Source organism: Ornithodoros turicata, chromosome 8 (assembly GCF_037126465.1).
Source record: "Ornithodoros turicata isolate Travis chromosome 8, ASM3712646v1, whole genome shotgun sequence".
In the NCBI taxonomy this organism is placed as follows: Eukaryota; Metazoa; Arthropoda; class Arachnida; order Ixodida; family Argasidae; genus Ornithodoros; species Ornithodoros turicata.
In genome coordinates, this window is record NC_088208.1 from 14,074,574 (window position 1) to 14,096,027 (window position 21,454).

General features: G+C 46.4%; 1 protein-coding gene and 1 long non-coding RNA gene across 2 annotated transcripts in view; both read right to left on the bottom strand.

Moving 5' to 3' along the window:
* LOC135366497 (uncharacterized) overlaps positions 1–1,230 on the bottom strand; it is a 113,830-nt gene extending 112,600 nt beyond the window's left edge. Inside the window, exon 1 of the long non-coding RNA XR_010414193.1 lies at positions 1,184–1,230. This is a non-coding gene — a long non-coding RNA (uncharacterized LOC135366497). The remainder of the gene's footprint in view (positions 1–1,183) is intronic.
* The window catches only part of LOC135366493 (putative polypeptide N-acetylgalactosaminyltransferase 9), a 133,068-nt gene that overhangs the window by 84,348 nt on the left and 27,266 nt on the right, over positions 1–21,454 (bottom strand). The window lies entirely within an intron of this gene.

Here is a 21,454-nt window from a genome sequence, read left to right on the forward strand (position 1 = left end):
CTTCAGCACGCTCCTACACTGTTATAACAGGACTTCACCACACAGCACGCTCCTAGCCAACCATCATTCCGAATGATATCATTCTGTGTCCTTACTTGCTGAAAATGGGAGGAGGCGCCTATCTGGAACACATTATGCATGTCCCAGATATAGGCTCTTCCTCCTGTTTCGAACGAATCATGACACAACGATATCATTCGGAATGGTAGTTGGTTAGGAGCATGCTATGTGGTGAAGTTCTGTTTTAACAGTGTAGCCAATCATAATCCAGAGCGACATCGTTCTTTCCCCTGATATGCTGAAAACAGGGGGCGTACGCCATTTTTGTGGCATTCATAATGCCACACTCTAAAAACAGAACTTCACCACACAGCACGCCTGTGCACCAACCACTGCGCCCACAAGTGATAGGGTTATTGCTTCCGATTCGAAGAGGGAGAGAGGGGCGTACGCCTTTTTGTGTCAATTTGGATACACGATAATTGACGCAAAAGGGCGCACGCACTCCCCTCTCTTCGAATCGGAAGCGATATAGAAGTATCATTCGTGGCAATGGTTGGCGCACAGTGTGCTATGCGGCGAACTTCTGTTTTTAGAGTGCACAAAAATGCCGCAGTTCGTAATTGCCGCAAAAATGGCGTATGACCCCCGTTTTCATCAAATCAAATCAAGCGATGGAACGTTGTCATTCGGGATGATGTTGATGATTGGCTAGGAGTGTGCTATGCGGTGAAACTGTCTTTCTGGGGTACTCTAACAGTCTACTGGAAGACCTAATGGATAGGGAGTGACTTTTTCGGGTTAAACCCGATTCCGCCCGGTTATTCCCCCCCGAACTGACCTCCGACCAATTCGGGTCAAACCCGATTTCTCCCCAAATTCCAGTCACTATAAAATCCTCAAGTGACGTTTCCACTGAAGACGAACAAAGGTCGCCACGTGTAACGCGTGTAAGAACGGGTCACTTACGTTCCCAGCAATACACCCGTGTGTGTCAACACTGTCTATGCCTTCGGGGATTACCGCTGGAAAGTCACGATCCCGCAAAAAAAGAAAAAAGAAAAGAAAAAAGAGCGATTAGGAAAGGACCTAATAAACAAGAGGAGAAACAAAAACACCCGATAACACACGAAGGCACACTTATCGGCTGATTTCTCTCCGAATTAGAGATTTAAAAATACACTCTTAAAAATGAACTTCACCACATAGCACGCTCCCAGCCAACCATCACCCCGAATGACAACGTTCTCGCCCCTGATTTGTTGAAAACGGGAGGAGGAGCCTATTTTGTGCCGTGCATAATGGCACAAAATAGGCTCCTCCTCCCGTTTTCAACAAATCAGGGGCGAGAACGTTGTCATTCGGGGTGATGGTTGGCTGGGAGCGTGCTATGTGGTGAAGTTCATTTTTAAGAGTGTAGCGCCCGATTTTTACCCCCCGAGCCTGAGAAAGGCATTTAACTCGAAAAAGTCACTCCCTACTAGTAATGGATCACTGCGGCGTTTGCTAACTTCCACGACAGCACTATGCAGAACAACAGAAGTACGGTGATGCACTTCCAACCATCCCATTAATACATTCCGATAATGGGCAACCCTTCCCGTCTGACGTCGCTCAACGGAGATCCAACCGACTACATTCTGTTTGTGCTGGTATTCGAAGCAGACACGTCCGCGGCACTTGACACGACAGTCGTGACGATAGCTACGGCGTCAACGAAGAGAATAAAAATATTAAAAAAAAAAAGTTGCCCGGGGCGGAACTGTCACGCGCAGAGCGATCGTTAAAGGTATATATATATACAATCGATTCTGGTATGTCGCAACCGTGCTATGAATGTCTTTTTTTTTTCTTCTTTTTTGTGAATGTTGAATGGGTTGCTCGAACAATTTTTCTCAGAAATAAGAAGTCAACGGTATTCATCGTCGGGAAGCCATTGCCACTGAATAAGCGTATAATTTTATCAAATTCCGAATGCGAGAGTTTAATCTTCTCAAACTGAGCTGGGAAATCTGCCAAGTCTCGATTTTTTTTTTGTTTTTTTTTTTTCTTCTTTGTCTCGGCAAATTCTGGTAACGCATTGCGGATGTTCCCACGAAATACGTTCTCTACAGTGAAATGGAAACAGCTGAACAAAAAAGTAAGAAGCGCGAAAATCGTTCACAGAACTGCTCCTGGGTTGTAAATTATAGTAAACCCTCGTTATACCGGAGCCAACGGAACCGGAAAAAACAATTCGATTTAAGCGGCAATTCGATCAAAGCCCAAGTGCTCGAAAAGCAGTAACGGAAGTGCGCCGGAAGCACCACGAGAATCCTAAAACAAGCACTCGAGCAAGCAAGCGCACAAACATTGTCGAGGAACCGTCCTCGGCTAGAGCCCTGCACCATCCGCGGATGGAAGCGGATATCCGCGGATATCCGCAATATACTTGCGGATTCGGATGAAAATTTGGCACTTTCTGCGGTGTGCGGTCGGATGCGGATGGCTCGAGGTCGGATGCGGATCGGATGCGGATACGAAGGCAGCGGATCGGTAGCGGATCGGATGCGGATATACCGCGTGATGTCATTTTTCCACCCGCAATTTATTTGTATTGCGCGCCGACAGCCGACAGCGAGCGCATGCTCTGGTTCACCTTTGACCATGCACGGCGCCAAGACGGGAGAGGAGGCATTCAGGCGTCTCGAACCGCGCGAGCGCCGACGAGGTAGCGTTCCACGCGTTCCAGAAGTCTCTCCATATCGCGTTTGTTGAAAGGTTTACCTTTGCTTGTCGTCATGACTGAGTCCTTCCGTGACAGCATGGAGGCATCCGAAATTATACCAACATGCTTCCGGCGGTCTTTACGCGTCTTCCGAAACGTGCGGATTTTTGCGGATCGGATGCGGATGGTGCGTTTTGCTCAGCGGATCGGATGCGGATGTAAACTGTTGTGTATGGTGCGGATGCGGGTCGGATGCGGATGCAAAAAACCTCATCCGCGCAGGGCTCTATCCTCGGCAGCCTTTTAGTTTAGGTACAAAAAGAAAAGAAAATATAGAAAACAACGCTAATTGGGTTTACCGCACGAGCTTTCGCCCGCTCACCTTTCGCACTAAGCATGTAGCCAAGTGACGGCAGTTCGAATAACCCGTCTCGATAAACGCCTGCATTACGGCAGAGGCAGTACGAAACTTCGAATAAAACGATAATTCGAAAACAGCGATTTCGTTATAACGGTGAACTGTATGAAAGAGGCAGACAAGCACATTGTCATTTTCGGCAACAATAAAACTAGCTCGGACAATTAATTTTGTACAATCGGACGGCGTTCCTCAAACCTCCCTTTCGTAGTCACATCGATTTAACCTTATTGACCTGTCCTTTACGAACTGTTCGCTTTAGGTGTTTCGTGTTCAACTACAAACGTTTTCCTAACTTTAGACGGGAACGCAGATGGAAAATGGGATGAATATGGGACCAGAGTCTCGTCAAGCCATCCGGCCTTTTTACTCTTAGTTCCATTTCCGTTTTTTTTAAATAAAACAATTGAAATTGAAATTGAATTGAAAATTGAAAAAAAAAAACATACAACCGAGTAACTCTTTGAAAGCAACATCGCAACTCCGCTACGATTTTAATATAAAGAGGTTGCCTCCCCCCCACGCCCACCATGGACGACGCGGAAATGACGTATTGCGGCGAATTATTTGCTGGCGTTTTGACTATGAGGAAACCGCGATTGTATTGTCAGACACACGGATGGCATGTGCGCTGAACGGATTTCTGCAGCGAGAGAGGGCACCTTTCTGCTAATATTCTAAGCTATAGAGCGACTTCTGAATGGAGGCGATCTGCGCGCCGTTTACACGCGTGTTGACGCGCACCTGCCGTAAGTGTACAGCACCTTAAACAATACAACGTCGTATGTTTTGCGCTCAAGGTGTCCATATATTTCTTGGATGTCGCAGACGCGTGAACGGAGAAACAAGTATCACACAAAAAGAAAGGTTGTACGCACAGTAACAGTGAACACAGTAACATCACTGACGAACTTGCGGAGTGGCCGATAGGTCCACATTCTTAGAAAAGAAAAAAAAAAGGTGGAGCAGTTACACCTTTTAGGAGGTAATAGTTCTCGCATACACTCTTAAAAATGAACTTCACCGCATAGCACGCTCCTAGCCAACCATCATCTCGAATGATATCGTTATCTGCCCTGATTTGTTGAAAGCGGGAGGCGTACGCCTTTTCTGTGACACTTATGCTGTTCCTAATTGTCACAGAAAAGGCGTACGCCTCCCGTTTTCAACAAATCAGGGCAGATAACGATATCATTCGAGATTATGGTTGGCTAGGAGCGTGCTATGAGGTGAAGTTCATTTTTAAGAGTGTATGTTATGCCTAAAAGGTTGCAAAGTTCTAACTGCTACCTCACTCTGAAAACAGAACTTCACCGCATAGCACGTTGTCCGCCAACCATTGGGCCACGAATGATAGGGTTATCGCTTCTGATTCGATGAGCGAGGGGGGGCGTACGCCTTTTTGTAGCAATTTGGATATATATGATTATTTCTTTTACCACCCTCTTACACCCTTTATCAGATGCTATGTTGACCTAGGTGGTAACTATAGAAGTTACCACCTTTTCACACCCTTTTTTCTTGCATATATGCATGCAACATGACATAAATAACCCGCGGAAACTCCGTGTTTCTTTGAGTGCAACGAAGCAGAACAGAGGACCAACCACCAATGAAAGATGAAAGAACACCGAAAAGGTTAGCCAGCTGTAGGACTCGAACCCACACCTTCTGGATTTATGCAAATTGAGGCCTTGTATGTATTTGTCCCTTCTATGTTGTTCCAGCCTCAGAACATCAGTTCTTTCATGTTCAACAGTTGCCGCCTGCGTCGACCCCGTCGTATGAATGTGTGTATGAGTGAGCAAAAATGTAAGAGTGAAAGGAGGATGAGTGAGAGAGAGTGACTGGTTTGTCCCTTCAGATGACGCACCCTGGAAGTGGCTGAGAAGGCGTGTTAGCTTAGCTCAATTGGTAGAGCCGTGGACCGGCAATCCAGAAGATGTGGGTTCGAGTCCTACAGCTGGCTAACCTTTTGAATGACTTTCATCTTTCACCAACCACCAAGTCTGGTGCCCAAGGCTTCGATTTCGAATGAAAACGAACAACATATAGGTCATACACTCTATACGGTTTTGTATTGTACGTTTCTCTGTTCTTTGTCTACAAACTGAAGGGTATGCTGTCCTCTTACAGAAGTGTCTTAGATGCCCCCAGCCCCCACTTTATAGTTGGGGCAATGAAGCACACAAGGACGAACACAAAACTGCCATCATCAACTGACGCTCTTCAATCGTACGCTGTTTGCACAACGAAAAACACTGTTTATCCACCCGCGCCTCTTTAAACCAGAGTTCGTTCGAGGTAACTCGTTACAAGTATCTCATTACTGTAACTAAGTTCCATTTTTTTGGTAACTTGTAACTTAACTCGGTACTTTTGCGCCGTGGCAACCTTCAAAGGAACTCGTTCCTTTTTCAGGTAACTTTGCAAAAGTAATAAGCTAAGTTCCAAGTTACTTTTAATTCGCTTTTCTCTCACGTCCACACATTTTCTTGCTTTCTCTCCGGTTCTTTCATGGCTTTTTATGCCATAAAACGTGATATTCAATCAATGGCAGTATTCTATTCAGGAAGTAAGAACCGCTGCCATTGAAACGAAGCTGAACCATTGTGCGCCCACAGGGGAATAAGATGCAAAGCTTTCGAATTGTTGGACATAAACGAAAACGATCTAAGCGTGTTGCACTCATCCGCAGGCAACTCAAGGTCTAACTCAACTGCTCAAGCGCACTGCACCTGTGTAGTGCTACTTTGTGTCTGAAGTAACTTGGAAGTAACCTGTTCTTTCTTTAAAGTAACTCCGTAACTGCGAGTTACATTACGTTTAGGGAATATTTGTATAGTATTTGGTCGTTTGTATACACAGGGTGTTCAAAATTAAGCTTTCACGAGCGCTACGCAAACACAGCGATGACAGGAAACCGGATGATAACTTTACGCTACTTGTATAAGAAACAGGTGTTGCTAATTATGTAGCACCTGTTTCTTACTCAAGGAACAGAAAAATAGCACCAGTTTTCTTTTGTTCGCCTATTTATAAAGTGCTAGTGAAAGCTTAATTTTGAACACCCTGTATATATTTGATATATATATATACATATATATAGTGATTGATATAGTGATTTGATATATATATAGTGACTATATTTGATATATATAGATTTGTATATATTATTTGTATATAATATCAGGGGATATTTAGTATACGTTGTTCCTGCACCAAAATAGTTCTCAGAGACGCCAGTTACTGTATTTTCCGGTGTATAACGCGTGCGTTATATACAATAAAAAAAGTGTTCCGAAGAGATGCTGCGCGTTATACAGGAAAATATTTACCTGCCGAGTTCCGTTTCAGGTCGGTGACGTACAAATTCTAACCTCTTCCAGAGTGTTGCTGTGTCTCTCTCCCATATCTCTTAGGGTCAGTTGACAAAACCGGCAATAGGGCACTGAACTTCTTAAAAGGTTAATGATGCTGCTTAAGGATGCCATTCAGCAGTCAATAATCTTGAATTCATTATTTCAGAAGAATGGCGCGACTGAGAAGGGACGCGAAACGGAAAGGCAGAGAGGACACTGAAGTATACTGTGACAGCGACGCTGTTTGACGGATCTCACTAAATGTGTTTCAAATATAGCATATATGCATATATGATACACCGCTTTGGTTTATTGTGTATACTGGTGGCAGTACAGAAGCTCGTAGCACCATTGCGGTGCGCGTTACACATCGAACATTTTTCAAATTCGGCCCGTTTTTAGGGGCGCGCGTTATACACGGGAGCGCGTTATACACCGGAAAATACGATCCTTCGCGAAACGTTCGCGAAAATGAAGTCCTCGCGAAAATTTCTGTTCATAAAGACTGGAGCCAAACATGTTCACCCGACTGCTCAATTGCGACGAACGGCGAACGCAATTCCTCCGCAGGCAGATTAACCGACACGCAAGAACATGGAAGAACGCCAGACTCTCTAGGGTGACTCACAGCCTAAACAGTCCGCGGACGTCGTCTTGGACGAACCGATAAACAAACTCCTCTTACCTTGACAACATCCAACGAGACGCTGCAGCACGACCGCGCTAATCCAGCGAGTCATTCACTTTGGCGAACGTGCTGCCAACAACAAACATCGGCTGACTACGAGGGGAAACCCGTTCGAGTGCAGTGTCCGACAAACAGACATCTCATCCCCGCCTTGAACCGGTTGAATCGTGGTTGTGTTTTTGTGCGTGTCCCCTTTGACAGCGATCTGCCTAATGATCTGTGGGAAGCGCCTCGCGAATGGCTCCGGAGATGTGAACAGTTCAAGTTCGTCGCATTGCGGAAGCTCCGCGCCGCTGCCGAGTGCAGCGGATGGTCAAGATGGTCAAGTGCGAACTGTCGTTGCTGTTTTACTTTCGCTTTCCTCAGTCGGAAGTGACGTAATGGGTGGGTGGTTTCTTTTAACGTATAAGATCAGCTTCCGCCGCGTTACGTTAAGAGAAAGGGAGCTACGGAAAGGGGGTATCCAGGGTCTCGATTGAACATGAAAGAACTGATGTTCTGAGGCTGGAAGAACATAGAAGGGACAAATACATACAAAGCCTCAATTTGCCTAAGAAATTAACGATGAAAGATGAAAGTCACTGGAAAGGTTAGCTAGCTGTAGGATTCGAAGGCCAAGTCCTTCCTGTCGGCGATGATGTCATCCCTCTCTTTCTGGAAACGTATATCCAGCTGCGCATGCGCGTGAAACTTACTCTACTATCCTTCCTTCCCAATACAAGCGTCCTCTCCACGTGGTGTCGCTAAACAGGCGGGAATCTCTCTAAGAGCTCAATTGTAGAGAATGTGTCGTCGGGGGATGGGCGTCTATCTAGGACCCCCATCTCTCTCTCTCTCTCCTCCGTCTCCGCACTTCACCCAACGTTGGAAGACTGCCAGCAGCTGTGGTGAGGAGACAGATATCGACCTTCGGGAACCAATGTTGCCAGACGCCATGCACTTGTCAAAACTTTCGCTTCAGCTTTTGGTGCCGGCGGATTGGTGGTGGTGGTGATGATGGTGCTAATGAAAGAGCTCGCCGTTGTCGGCCTCACAGAGGTGGGCAACATCACTCACGACTATCGCTCTGGGGGAATGTGCGTCCTGGGCCGACTTCTTTTTATTTATTTCTTCTTCTTCTTCTAAGACTTCTAAGAGAGCTGTGCCGACATATGTCTATATGCCAATATATGCGACCAATATTCGCTCCTATATTCGCTCGAACGATGTTGGCGCGCTGCGGAGAAACAATCAACTACCTAGCTTACTAATGTAAACCTAACTAATGTAGCTTCCTCGCGTCGTCTTCTTTTACATGTTTATTTTTCGCGTTCACTGGGGGCTTTGGGGAACCGAACAATATCGAACCATCGCCACACAAGTGATCTTCCGGTGAATATACACGAGAATTACGAAAAAGAACCGTCAACCCCGAACATCGGCCGGCGTGCTATCCACACTATAGGAAGGTGACGGTGTCGCCCCCTATGCGTCGCCATCGCGGCGAATAGGAGTAATAACGAAAGATGGAAGTCACTGAAAAGGTTAACCTTTTCAGTGACTTCCATCTTTCATCGTTAATTTCTGAGGCACTCGAGGCTTTGTATGTATTTGTCCTTTCTGTGTGTTCCAGCCTCAGAACATCAATTGTCTCAGGAGTAATATGTCAACCAGAAACGACAGATTTATGGAGTGGCCATCGGCGCTCCGTTAAAACGCACCCATCCGTCTTCAACGGCTGTCTCGTGTCCCATAACCGGTAGACGTCCTTGCCGAGCGAAGTAAACCTTCGAAGACCTTGCCATACAACCGCATCCTCGCGACCTCCTGACATGCCCCCCTCATCAGGCGTCCCTGGCCCCTTCCCACCTCGAGAGAAAACGTGATATCACGCTCCCCCATCGAGCAACGCACACGCCAGATCTGACACACATTCAATGTTGTTTATCAGCGTATACGTATACAGCGCGCGTTGCTTATCCGCCACTATCTGCATATACGTATTACGCCGAAAACGAAGCACGACCCATCAGGTGACAAGCAGGCAAAACATCCGCGTCACGAAATTAACCGAGCACACACGGACAACTGGCTCGGTGACCCGATGCAGATATGCGGCGAGATATACCGCGTCCGTCTCGAGGCGAGGTATGGCAGCGGGCGAAGTGATGCCAAAATGAGAGCGCGTTTGTGTTGCGTCTTTGGTCGTGATGACCAACTGACCGCTTGCACTGTTGTGGTTTGAGGGTTTGAAGCGAGCACGCGTAGAGGTGAGGGATGGAGAGCATACGGTTCGATGGTATATAGTAAATTCACGGGCACGAAATGCACGGGCGATATATATGATGGAAGAGATAGTGAAAGAGGGATTCTGGGGCAATTTCGTTTCTTATACCTCCGACGGCGCATGGTAGGAGCTTCGGGGAACGTATATAATTGCAAGAAGTGAAAGAAATAAAAAAGAAAGCAAGGTTCAATGGCTCAGGCCCGGTTTCATCAACGTCGATTAACATTTGAACGGAGGTTAACGGTTCCTTAACTTGAATTTATACAAAATACATGGTACAGCGAGACTTTATACATGCTGGTCGACCACGTATAAAGTCTTGCTGTACCACGTATTTTGTTACCTGAAGTGCAGACTACTGCACGGAAGTCCTGGAATTAAATTATTCACGCTTCTAACAGTCATTCTTAGTGCCTTGTCTCGCGGGCTTGTCATTTACTTTTCATCTACGCGTACTGAATTTAACGCGTAGCTCCGCTTCACTAAACGGAGTTATATTGTCACTGAAACATTCATCACGTCACCAACACCTCGATCTCGGTTCAGAGATAAAGAGCGTTGGTGAAACAGGGCCTCGGTGCTTTGTGAATAACGACGAACAAAAAAAAATTGAACGAAATGGTTTTGGGGAAAACGAAGGGCGACAATATAGAACTCAACAAACACAGAAAACGACAAAGAGTTGGTAAAAGAACGTGCAAATACAATCGCAGAAAACCCCGAAAAGGTTAGTGGCCCTGCGAGAAGAGACCAGGAAGACGATTCCGTCCAAGGCGTCGTGAGAAGTTCGTATATATATACTGGGGATATGATTCTAATATCTATGCACTTACTCTGTATGCGTGCATCTGGTTCGGCACCAGACCGCGCACTAAAGCGACGGCCTGCTGCGCTACGAAGCCTTCGTATGCAAATGGCAGCAAGATTGGCCATGGATCGACGGGACACTATGGAGATACAACGCTTCGTACCGTTCCGTTTTCGTGACTTGGGATTTGGATAATGAACTAATAGCGTCAAACGAACACATATACAGTGAACCCTCGTTAATATGACCCCCGATAATCTGACATACGCGCTTTACGACCATGCTCCTGGGGAGCAATGCAGTGAAACCTCTGCAAATCCCCCCGTTTATATGACAATTCCGCATTATGACCAAAATTTTCGGGAACGACCATGGTCATAATAACGAGGGTTCACTGTACAGTGAACCCTCGTTAATATGACCCCCGATAATCTGACATACGCGCTTTATGACCATACTCTTGGGGGACAATGCTGCGGAACCTCTGCAAATCTCCCCCGTTAATATGACAACTCCGCATTATGATAAAAATGTTCGGGAACGACCATGGTCATAATAACGAGGGTTCACTGTACATGAATAAGACAAACAGGACACGAAGCGTACTTTCTAGAAGGCATATCTACCCTCGTGAACCCTCGTTATTATGACCATGGTCGTTCCCGAACATTTTTGTCATAATGCGGAATTGTCATATTAACGGGGGAGATTTGCAGAGGTTCCGCAGCATTGTCCCCCCAAGAGTATGGTCATAAAGCGCGTATGTCAGATTATCGGGGGTCATATTAACGAGGGTTCACTGTATACACTAGACGTGTGACACCAGGAGTACAAGTTATGTTTCAAAATCGTGAAAGCGTCCCGCAAAATAAATATGGCAATAAAGTTTCTTTTTTATTATTATTTTTTTTACTGCTACGGTCTCTACGCAAAACTAGCCATATGGGATGTGCTAAGAAGACAGTGTGTCTGTGTGTGTGTTTGTGCGTGTATGTGTTTTCAAGATTTATCCTCAATGAACTCAACGAACGGACATAGTTGTAATTTCAATATAAAACCTGCCTTACACGTCCAATTTTAATTGAAATAGTAATTGACACAGTCCAACTCAAAATACTTTTCAAGGCTTGTGCTCTATACTCACGGTCACTTTCTGCAGACTACTCAGTAACTTAACTTTTAAATACTTTTTTTCTTCGGCATCTTGCACAAGTCTGATTTATCGCTCCGAAGATCTAGCGCCGCGTGTTAACGTGGCTTCGCTTTTCTTACTGATATGCTCATGGAAAACCGCAGATGGCAGGTTTTACCCCGTTCTATCGGACAACACGTGGCTGCACATGTACGTCGTCGTCAGTAAAGTGCCGTTCCCCCCCAAAAAGTAACGAGAAAATAAAACGAAATATTCAATGAGCGGTTGCAGAGGTCGACGAGAAAGAAAAAATGAGACCACGTGCTACTGCATTATTCCGATCGCGTACCTCTTACAGCAGCGCTCACAGGCGAGCCCACGGGTGACGTCACCTGCCCACAGCTATGACGTCACAGAAAAATGATAGAGGAAAACCCCTCGTGGGTAGCATTCCACACAGATGACGGAGCGAGACGTTCTAATTGAGATTAATTAAGGTGATTAAATTGGGGTTTGTCTCGCTCATAAGCAACGAAGGACGCCACTTATGAACCCCGTTCCTCTTATATTACGCTCAAGTGTAACGCCACTTTTCATTCCGCGAGCAGAAAGTTTTCACAACAACACTATAGGGTTTCCCAACAACAACACACGAGCACATCCTCGTTGGATGGTAGCCAAGGTCGTGCCGTAAAATGGGAGGTACCCGGGTTCGAATCCCGGTGCCGGCTGGGCTGTCTCGGATATTTCCTGAGTTTTACTCAGACGCTTCCACACATATGCCGGCACAGTTCCCTTAGAAGCCGGCCCAGGACGCACATTTTCAAAGGGTGTTAGTCGTGACGTTGCCCCCATCCGGGAGAGTTCCCCCTGAAGTCGTCCCAGGACGCATACTAACCCGCCTGTGTCCTCCACAGTCTTAAAAAAATACATGGGTGTGTTGTAACTCCTTTTCGGGAGTAAACCCTTGCCACATTCACTCCCTTTGGAGTGTACAGTTACTCTCCAGTAAGGAGTTGAGTCTTCTCACTCCCTGAAAGGAGTAAAGACACTCATTTTTCAGAGTAACGGTACACTCTAAAGGGAGTGATATATGTGGCAAGGGTATACTCCCAAAAAGGAGTTACGATACAGCCTTTTTTTTTAAGAGTGCACTGCTTCCTGCAGTCCTCTCTCCATCTATCCCCGCCTGTACGCCGCTCATAGCCACAGTTGCTTCGCGGCGCTAACACGGAACTAAACAAAACAACAACAACAACAAGCCTCGCAACAGGCTCTTCAGAAACACGAGTGGGGCAAATGGGTCGCCAACCTGAAGGTGGCATCCTTCCAGATCCCCTTGCAGCTTAGAAGGAACATCAATCACCAGACGCCCGGTATCTGGGGAATATCGCGTGACAAAGAGAAGGAGCCCGAATGGACGGTAATGACCGGGCTTACAATTTATTACCGCGGACTTTGACCCGCTCATCTGGACGCTAAGATTAAAGCGAGACCATGCGGGAGCGGTGATTAATTTTTGACAGTAGAGCGGGAGGAGACCGGAAAGAGATAGCGAAAGGTGGAGGACATCGAGTAAGGGGAGGCCTGCAGCTCGGTGTATTCCACAGAAACGCGTTGGATTAAACGGGTTGGTGCCACTGTTTATTTGTGGTTTCGTTTCATTTCATCTCATTTATTAAACCGTAAGGGCATTACATAAGGTGGGGATTGCAAAGGACAAAAATCAGAAATATACGAAATTTACGAAACTTTATATTTTTATTATTTTTATAATTAACTTAATAATTAATATTATTATATTATGTATTATATTATATAATTATTAATATTATGATATAATTAATAAATTTATAATTTTTATATTAAAAATTTAAAAATGTACGAAACATTCATATATACCCAGTGCGCACACAAAAATTGCACACCGACAATGTACACTCAAAACTTTCAAAAGAACAGCTGTTCACGTGCAAATTTGAATTTAGCAACATCAGTAATTGAAACTACTTCGGCGGGAATTTGTGGGCATCGGTGTGGCTGATTTTTAGTAATAACCTGCAAGAATGATCGACGCGGCTTGAAAAGAAGTGGGCTGGAGATACGTACGTTCATCGGATAATGCCGGAGAAAGTATTTAGGAAAACATAATTATTTAATGATATTAAAAAATATATCGTTATCATTATTCATTATTTCTGTGTGCGAAATAAACCGACACACCTCATGTGTAAATATACTCCAATTACTTTAAAACATAATTATTCGAGTTCCAGCATCGGAATAAATAAGACAGAGATACGATCGGAATAATGCTAATGCATTACACAGGGTGTTTGCTCTAACGTGTCCAGAAATTTTATTTAAAGCGAGCGATAAAAGAGAAAAGAGCGCTACTTTCCAGCTACTTGACTAAGAAACAGGTGCTACTAGTGAAGCAGTACCTGTTTTTTACTCAAGTAGCAGAAAAGTACCACTTGCTTTTCTTTTATCGCTCGCTTTAAGTATAATTTCTGGGCACGTTAGAGCAAACACCCGTATTTTGTGGATGAGTAATGTAATGGCAGCATTACATTTTATCCGGGAAATGCGTAATGACATTACTTATTACTTTTGTCGAAAATTCAGGCATTGTCCAAAGCCAGCAGTTACGAATTGTGTCCGGTGCAGGTACGGAAAATCCCCGAGCTGTATTTTCCTAGCCACTTTTGTTTGTCATCGACCAGGTGACCAAGGATGGGGACAGAGTCCTATAGATGGAGTCTTTCAACACCTACTTCTACGCTGCTTATGGCCACTGTTGCTCATTTTGCTTACGTATTTGCAATTCGCAAGAAAATATAATTACTATCGCCGGTGATGTGTAACTAAGTAAAATACTAATCGCATTTACAGCAAACAAACAGCGTTAGACATTCCTGGGAAAATGTGATGCCAAAAGTGAGGTGGTTATGAAAATAGTGATAAAGAGATAAACTGATGTTCTGAGGCTGGAACAACATAGAAGGGACAGATACAAACAAAGCCTCAAATTGCCTAAGAAATCAACGATGAAAGATGAAAGTCACTGAAAAGGTTAGCCAGCTGTAGGGATCGAACCCACATCTTCTGGATTGCCGGTCCAGGGCTCTACCAATAGTGTGATGAAAATAGTGTCAGTATTATTAAGCATGAAAACGTAATGCGTAATGTAAAATTGTAGTTAATGATGTTACTGCATTACAAAATAAAAGTACACTTTCCCCAGCTCTGCCAAAGTGTTCGTCCTTTAGAGAGTGAGGGAGAAAGAGAGAGAGAGAGAGAGAGAGAAAAAAAAGCGGGGGCCGGAACACATGGCCTGGTTAAGCCCACACGAGTAACACTGCAGTACTGAGACATCTGTTCGCTCGATTCGTCCGAAGTACATTGCTCCCAGCCATGACCTCGTACTGATTTCCGGCGCCGCGAACTACATCCGGGGAATCTCATGGCCTACTTGTTTGATTCACTGGAATCCACGTGATAACCCATTGCTGCAGAAATATTGCAAATATTCGCTCGCTTTCAGCCGTATAACATACTAGCGACCTGACTGAGAGGACTACAGCTCCAAGATTTGTGCTGAAGACCTGGAGGTAGTGGGTTCGATTCCTTTTACCAGCTGCTGTGCCGTCGAGGTTTTCCCTGGGTTTTCCGGCAGAGTTTCCACGCGGATGTTGGCACAGTTCCCCCCGAAGTCGGTCCAGGACGCATACTACCCCCGTGCCTCCCACTCTCTCCTTCCTGCTGTACCCTCTCCATCTGTCCACGCATGTGCGGCGCTCAAAGCCATAGCTGCTTCGCGGTGCGAACACGGAATCAAACAAAGATGTGAAACGTATAAAGCTGCGTTACCACTACTAGAGCCCTGCGCGGATGAGGTTTTTGGCATCCGCATCCGACCCGCATCCGCGCACACGTTATCCGTATCCGATCCGCACCCGCACCATACATAACAGTTTACATCCGCATCCGATCTGCTGAGCAAAACGCACCATCCGCATCCGATCCGCAAAAATCCGCACGTTTCGAAAGACGCGTAAAGACCGCCGGAAGCATGTTGGTATAATTTCGGATGCCTCCATGCTGTCACGGAAGGACTCAGTCATGACGACAAGCAAAGGTAAACCTTTCAACAAACGCGATATGGAGAGACTTCTGGAACGCGTGGAACGCTACCTCGTCGGCGCTCGCGCGGTTCGAGACGCCTGAATGCCTCCTCTCCCGTCTTGGCGCCGTGCATGGTCAAAGGTGAACCAGAGCATGCGCTCGCTGTCGGCGCGCAATACAAATAAATTGCGGGTGGAAAAATGACAGCACGCGGTATATCCGCATCCAACCTCGAGCCATCCGCATCCGATCCGCACACCGCAGAAAGTGCTAAATTTTCATCCGAATCCGCAAGTATATTGCGGATATCCGCTTCCATCCCCGGATGGTGCAGGGCTCTAACCACTACCGGACCGATCGAACACCCGCAACGGCGCCCGTAACGGCAGAAAAGTCCTTTAGAGGTCACCGGAGGCCCGCTTCTTGGCGCCGTCCGAGCATTCGCTCCTTGCGCCAGTGACGACCAACCAATCAAAGCAAAGAAGACTACATGAAACAAGAGCTGCAGGAGTAAAATGCCCGCTGTCCGATGTATTTTCACCGACACTTATCAAAAGCCGCAACCTTTCCCAGGGCAGACAAGCTTGAGAGTAGCAAGCCAGCCCTAGCTTGGCTAACATCTCTATAAACCCATAATGAAGTAGAAGAAGTACAGCCAGACCAGTACATTGTTCAAGCATCTCTCGATGCTCTCCTAGACGAGCTTGTGTCTCAATTTTTTGCTAGTCGATGTCTCTGACAGTGATAATTCGTGGCTTCATGTCTCGAGGCAACTGCGATCATGACGCAGGGATTTCGAAACCAACGTATGCTGCACGTATGCTCTACGTCCACCGATATTTGCCTGTCAGACGAAGCTGCCTTCAACACTATAGAGCATCCTCAGAGCAATACAATTTTCTTTTCTTCGTCGATACAAAACCCCGGCAGTGCTAGCATTGCTTCACACAGCGCATCTGTGGCGTAATGCTTGATGGCGCAATTTCATCGCGAACGCTCACTGACAGGTGCACATCACCCGGCGCATTCTCCGGGGGCTGTGGTCGGTGTACGTACTTGTAACCTGTCCAGTCCGATGTCTGCGTGACGCAGGCGGTCGTTCAATGGGCCTAATGACACGACGAAGGCCCGTACCGTACGGGGAAGTTGACGAACGGCAGCTCGCAGCTGTGCACGTGATCAGGGAAAACGCGCACTGGCATGTATATTGCGAAATATGACATGGGGCTACGGGCAATCAAGTTGTCGTCTGCCCCGCGTTCTTTGTGAACCTGGCAGGATATTTGCTTTGGCCGCGCTGTTCCTGGAAAGGGCAGGCCCGAGAGAATTAGGTGCCGTTATATAACGGGCGCGATATACATCAGATTTTCTTTACTTTTTTTGTTCTGCGTTAGCGCCGCGAAGCAACTGTGGCTATGAGCGGCGTACAGATGTAGACAGATGGAGAGAGGACAGCAGGAAGGAGTAGGGGAGATGGGAGGGGTTAGTATGCGTCCTGCATGGGCCGACTTCGGGGGGAAATTGTGCAGACATTCGTCCGGAAAGTCTTCGGAAAGCCCAGAGAAAACCTCAGACAGCACAGTCGGTGGTATAGGGTTCGAACCCACGACCTGCCAGTCTTCAGCACGACCTTGGCTTCTACCAACGAGCGGCCATGTCACTGGTGTCGGATTTTCTTTTTTGTCTTTCTCGGAAACACTTTTAGACGTAGGATAGATTTCTTAAAGAACAACAACTACACGAAGGACGATGGGATGAGGCGGGATTTCTAAGTCTTGTAAGAAGGAAACCAAAATAGGAATATCCCAGCAAGGTAGGTTGAGAAAGCGTGAGAATTGATTACACTCGCCGCGTGAAATTGTTTGTACTTGATATAAAACAGGATCTGCCACAGACATTGTTTTTCGGTGACACGTAGAGGCACATAAAATCTACGAAGCGACCGGAAATTTTATTTACCTTGTCACTCGGGACCTCGAGATCGGGAATCTGGCAACTGAGGATATATCGAGTCCTCACCTTCCCCCACCCCCAATAAATAATAGGTACGTTCGAAAAAAAAGTAACGAAGTTACAGGTTACGGTTAGCCTGCGAAAATAGTAACCGACGTACAGTTACTATTTCCAAAGACTTTCCAGACGAATGTCGGTTCCCCTGAAGTCGTCCCAGGACGCATACTAACCCCCCCCCATGGTGTCCCTCACTCCATCCTGCTGTCCTCTCTCCATCTGTCCACGTCTGTACGTCGCTCATAGCCGCAGCTGCTTCGCGGCGCTAACACGGAACGGAAAAAAAAAAGTTCCCTTTTAAGAGAACCTCATCAAGTTACGGACACAGCAACATGCATGGTCATCGCGTGCACTTTGGTAAACGGCGACCGTAACTAATGTAAGGATTAAGATTGGCTCATCTTAACTCGCGTGCACTAACCCCCGACTTCATAGATGTGACTTGATCTCGACTTGACTTGCAGCTACCTTGGAAGAGTGTCCCATCAACACCACCTAGATAGAGAAAGCATTGCGCATTGCCTCCTCTCCCACTTTCAATTCAGAATCCGTCTGCTACGGCGATTCACCGTTCCGCGAATTCAAGAACCCGCAAATGACTGCAGCTAACCTGGAACCTGCAGACCTAAATATTTAGACAAAGAGTGCAAGACGCTTTCCAGAAAATCAATTTTGAGAAAAATTGAAACCGTTTTGCGCTTTACTTCAAAGCTTTCCCTTCTAGTACGCGGGGACGTTCAATCGCAACTATCAGACGACGGTGGTTCTTCTCCATGGCCACGACCGCTGAAAGCACGTTCGTGACTGGGTACGACCGTTGAAAACACGATCCTCATTGGCTACGCCATGGCGACGAGTAAGCAGGCTTTCTCTATCTAAGTGGTGTTGACATTGCTAACAGTGGGGAACATCCAGCGACACAGCCACAATATATTCCGTAGCAGACGACAGGGGAAAAGACGCAGACGGTGTCATCTGCTATAGTGTCGTCTGCTAAGTGCGAAATACGCAATTTCCGATATTCCGGCACCGTGTGAATGCTCAACATATAACACAGGGCGAAACTTTGCCTCTGTGAACAGTGTTTTCGCTTCCACTAGAATCACAACTCGCAGACGACGGTGGTTCTTCTCCATGGCCACGACCGCTGAAAGCACGTTGGTGATTGGCTACCACCGTTGAGAACACGATCCTGATTGGCTGACCCTTAATTGTTACGTCACGTCGACGAGCACGCAGGCTTTCTGTATCTAGGTGGTGTTGCCAGTGGGGAGACCGCACGAACGGCGCGAGTTCGTCGGTCCTACCCACGTGGACTTGTTTTTTCTCGCGGCGCCCGCGGTTCGTTGGAGAGCCGCTAGGATACCACATAATTTCGTTTCTTTTTTTTTTCTTTTTTATTCTGTGTTAGCGCCGCGAAGCAACTTCATATTCTAGTGACACTTACTTAAGCCGTGCTGCAAGAACGTAGTGAAAGTGACATTCGCATTCGGAAGACTGCACTTCACGAAAATGACACTAAATTAGCCCGTGTGACAGCGGCATAAGTTACAGTCCCACATTCCGGCAACGGTGACAGCTACATGGCGTCCAGTCAAGCGCCGACGCAGGATGAAACGGCTTTTACACGACGTCGCACGGGGCACGATAGCACGCGTTGGCGACACATGTACGAAGAAAAACGAAGACGTCATCACGGACGGAATTCCTCGGCTAAAATGCTCGTACTATACGTGAAGGTCCTTGCGTGTCGAATGCTGAAAGCCATCTCTTCTTTCCCAGGCTGAACTAGCCATGCATGTAATGAGGCATCCCAAGTGTACATATATTTGAGCCGCTCATTCGTCGTGTACCTCCACGCGGTCGTGACTTCAAGTTTTTATTCTACGCTTCCTTTTAGTCGATTTTTTTTTTTTTTTGCGCGTACGTCCGATATTGCAACTTTCGCGACCTTCCTTGACATTAATATCCCACCCTATGACGTGTCGGTCCGCAAGTCATACGCGCTGTATAAGTTATAAATCGCGAAATATTCTTGGGAAGTCGTATATTCCAGTGGACAAGTAATACCGCAGACGCGGTGAACCACATAACCGGAAGTAGGAAAGAAAGAGAGAGAAAAAAACGTGTGACGCTATACACTCTTAAAAAACAAAACAAAAAAAAACAGGTGACCCAAGCTAATCCCAGAGCACCGTCAAATGACTGAGGCTACCACAATGCGGCCCAGAGTTGCCCGTCGGAGTTTGCCAGTGTCTATAAACGTTACTAACAAATAGAGAACGCAAATCAATAAACAATTGTTTCTAAAATGGCAGAATAAAACCTGATTCAAGACGATGTCGAGTCGTGTGGCGCGCCTTTACTGTATACCGCTTCAACGTTTAAACCGCTACGGCTGATCGCGAAACGTTCTGGCTAGCCCTGGCTTACGGCGGCTACGGTTTAGATTGGAGTCGGATTGGAAGCGCTGCAATACGGAAGGGGGGAATCTCTCATTTCCGCCAGGAGAGATTTTGCTCCTTAAAGTGCCACTCCGGACTCGGAAAACAGCGTTTATTTTATTTAGACCACGAAAAGATCCATCAGGGATTCTATACGCGAAATTTCAATCCGCTTTACGAACGCTGTGCATTTCTACCATTTTTTTTTTCAGGTCTGCTGAGCCTCCACAAGTTTCGGTGACGCGAGGAGCGGGTGACGTCATCATAAGCACACAAATTGCAATGATGTCATGCTCTGGAGAAGGCACCCGTCTCCTAGCAACGACACCGACGTCGGGGGAGGGTCACGAGGTGGAGAAGTCACGTGACGCTGATCGAAAGAGGGGAAAATGGGAGAGATGTCTTCTCCTTTTACTCCCTTCTAACCTTACTTCTCCCTCCTTGTGTTTTCTCGAAGGTCGGAGCGGTCGGAGGATATGTCACGTGGGGCTACGCTAACGGAGTGCAAAAAGTGAGCCCCCCGGAAGACGCGAAGGTCAACAGCGTTGCCATATGAGAGCTGGGCGCTCCGTAGGAGCCTAACATCACGTCACAGTTCTCAAAAATGAAAATTAATTTTCTCTAGCTTTCGTGTGACGCAAAGCCAAAATATTTTGCAGGAATGTAAAGTGAGACAAGAAGATTTCAGTAACATAACTTTGGTAGGATTCTGAAGAGACGAAATTTAGTCCGTAGGGGCGCTTAAATGCTGTTCAGGGTGTGATACGTGGTTAATATCATTACTGTACTTTTTATTCTTCTTATTCTTACTTTTTCGAGACGAATTCGAAGGCGATCGCTGCTGCCGCACGTCACGCTTCGACAGCGTGTTCTTGACACAGGTGGCGACGAAAGTGCGGTAATGATTTTGAAGCCCATCCTCATCAACGGGTGACAGAAGCCCCCGTGGAAACGGTATATGCATTGAAAGCTCCCGGTGAAGCGCCTGACAGAAGCGTTCGAAAAACAATGGAAGGCTCGCTCAACCTGATTCCCACAGGAAAACGTCTTTGAAAGGAAATTTACTTCGTTTGACATCTTCCTGCCCTTGACACGCAGCTGCATGCACGGTGTCCAAAAACGGAATAAAGGTTGGCTTTGGAAAAGATATACCGAAAAAAAAAAAAAAAAAACGATTGAACCTCGTTCTACAAACTGCTCGCTGGCAAAGAGGAAAGAATTCCGCAGAAGGACGCAGAAAAGTGTTTGTTTTTATTTTCTTGCTTGTGGTTGTTCAGCGTTGCTTTCCCAAGCAGCACAATGTACTGAAAGTCGAGTGCAATAGGGGTGGACGGTATGTGTCTTATCAATGTTCTTTAGTTTCACCAGTCTGTTCAAGGCCTTCCACCTACCCGTCCACCCCTATTGCACTCGACTTTCAGTACACTGTGCTGCCTGGGTTGATATCGCATTCTCGATCGAGTTCGTTACAGAGTTTTTTTTAAATTCCGT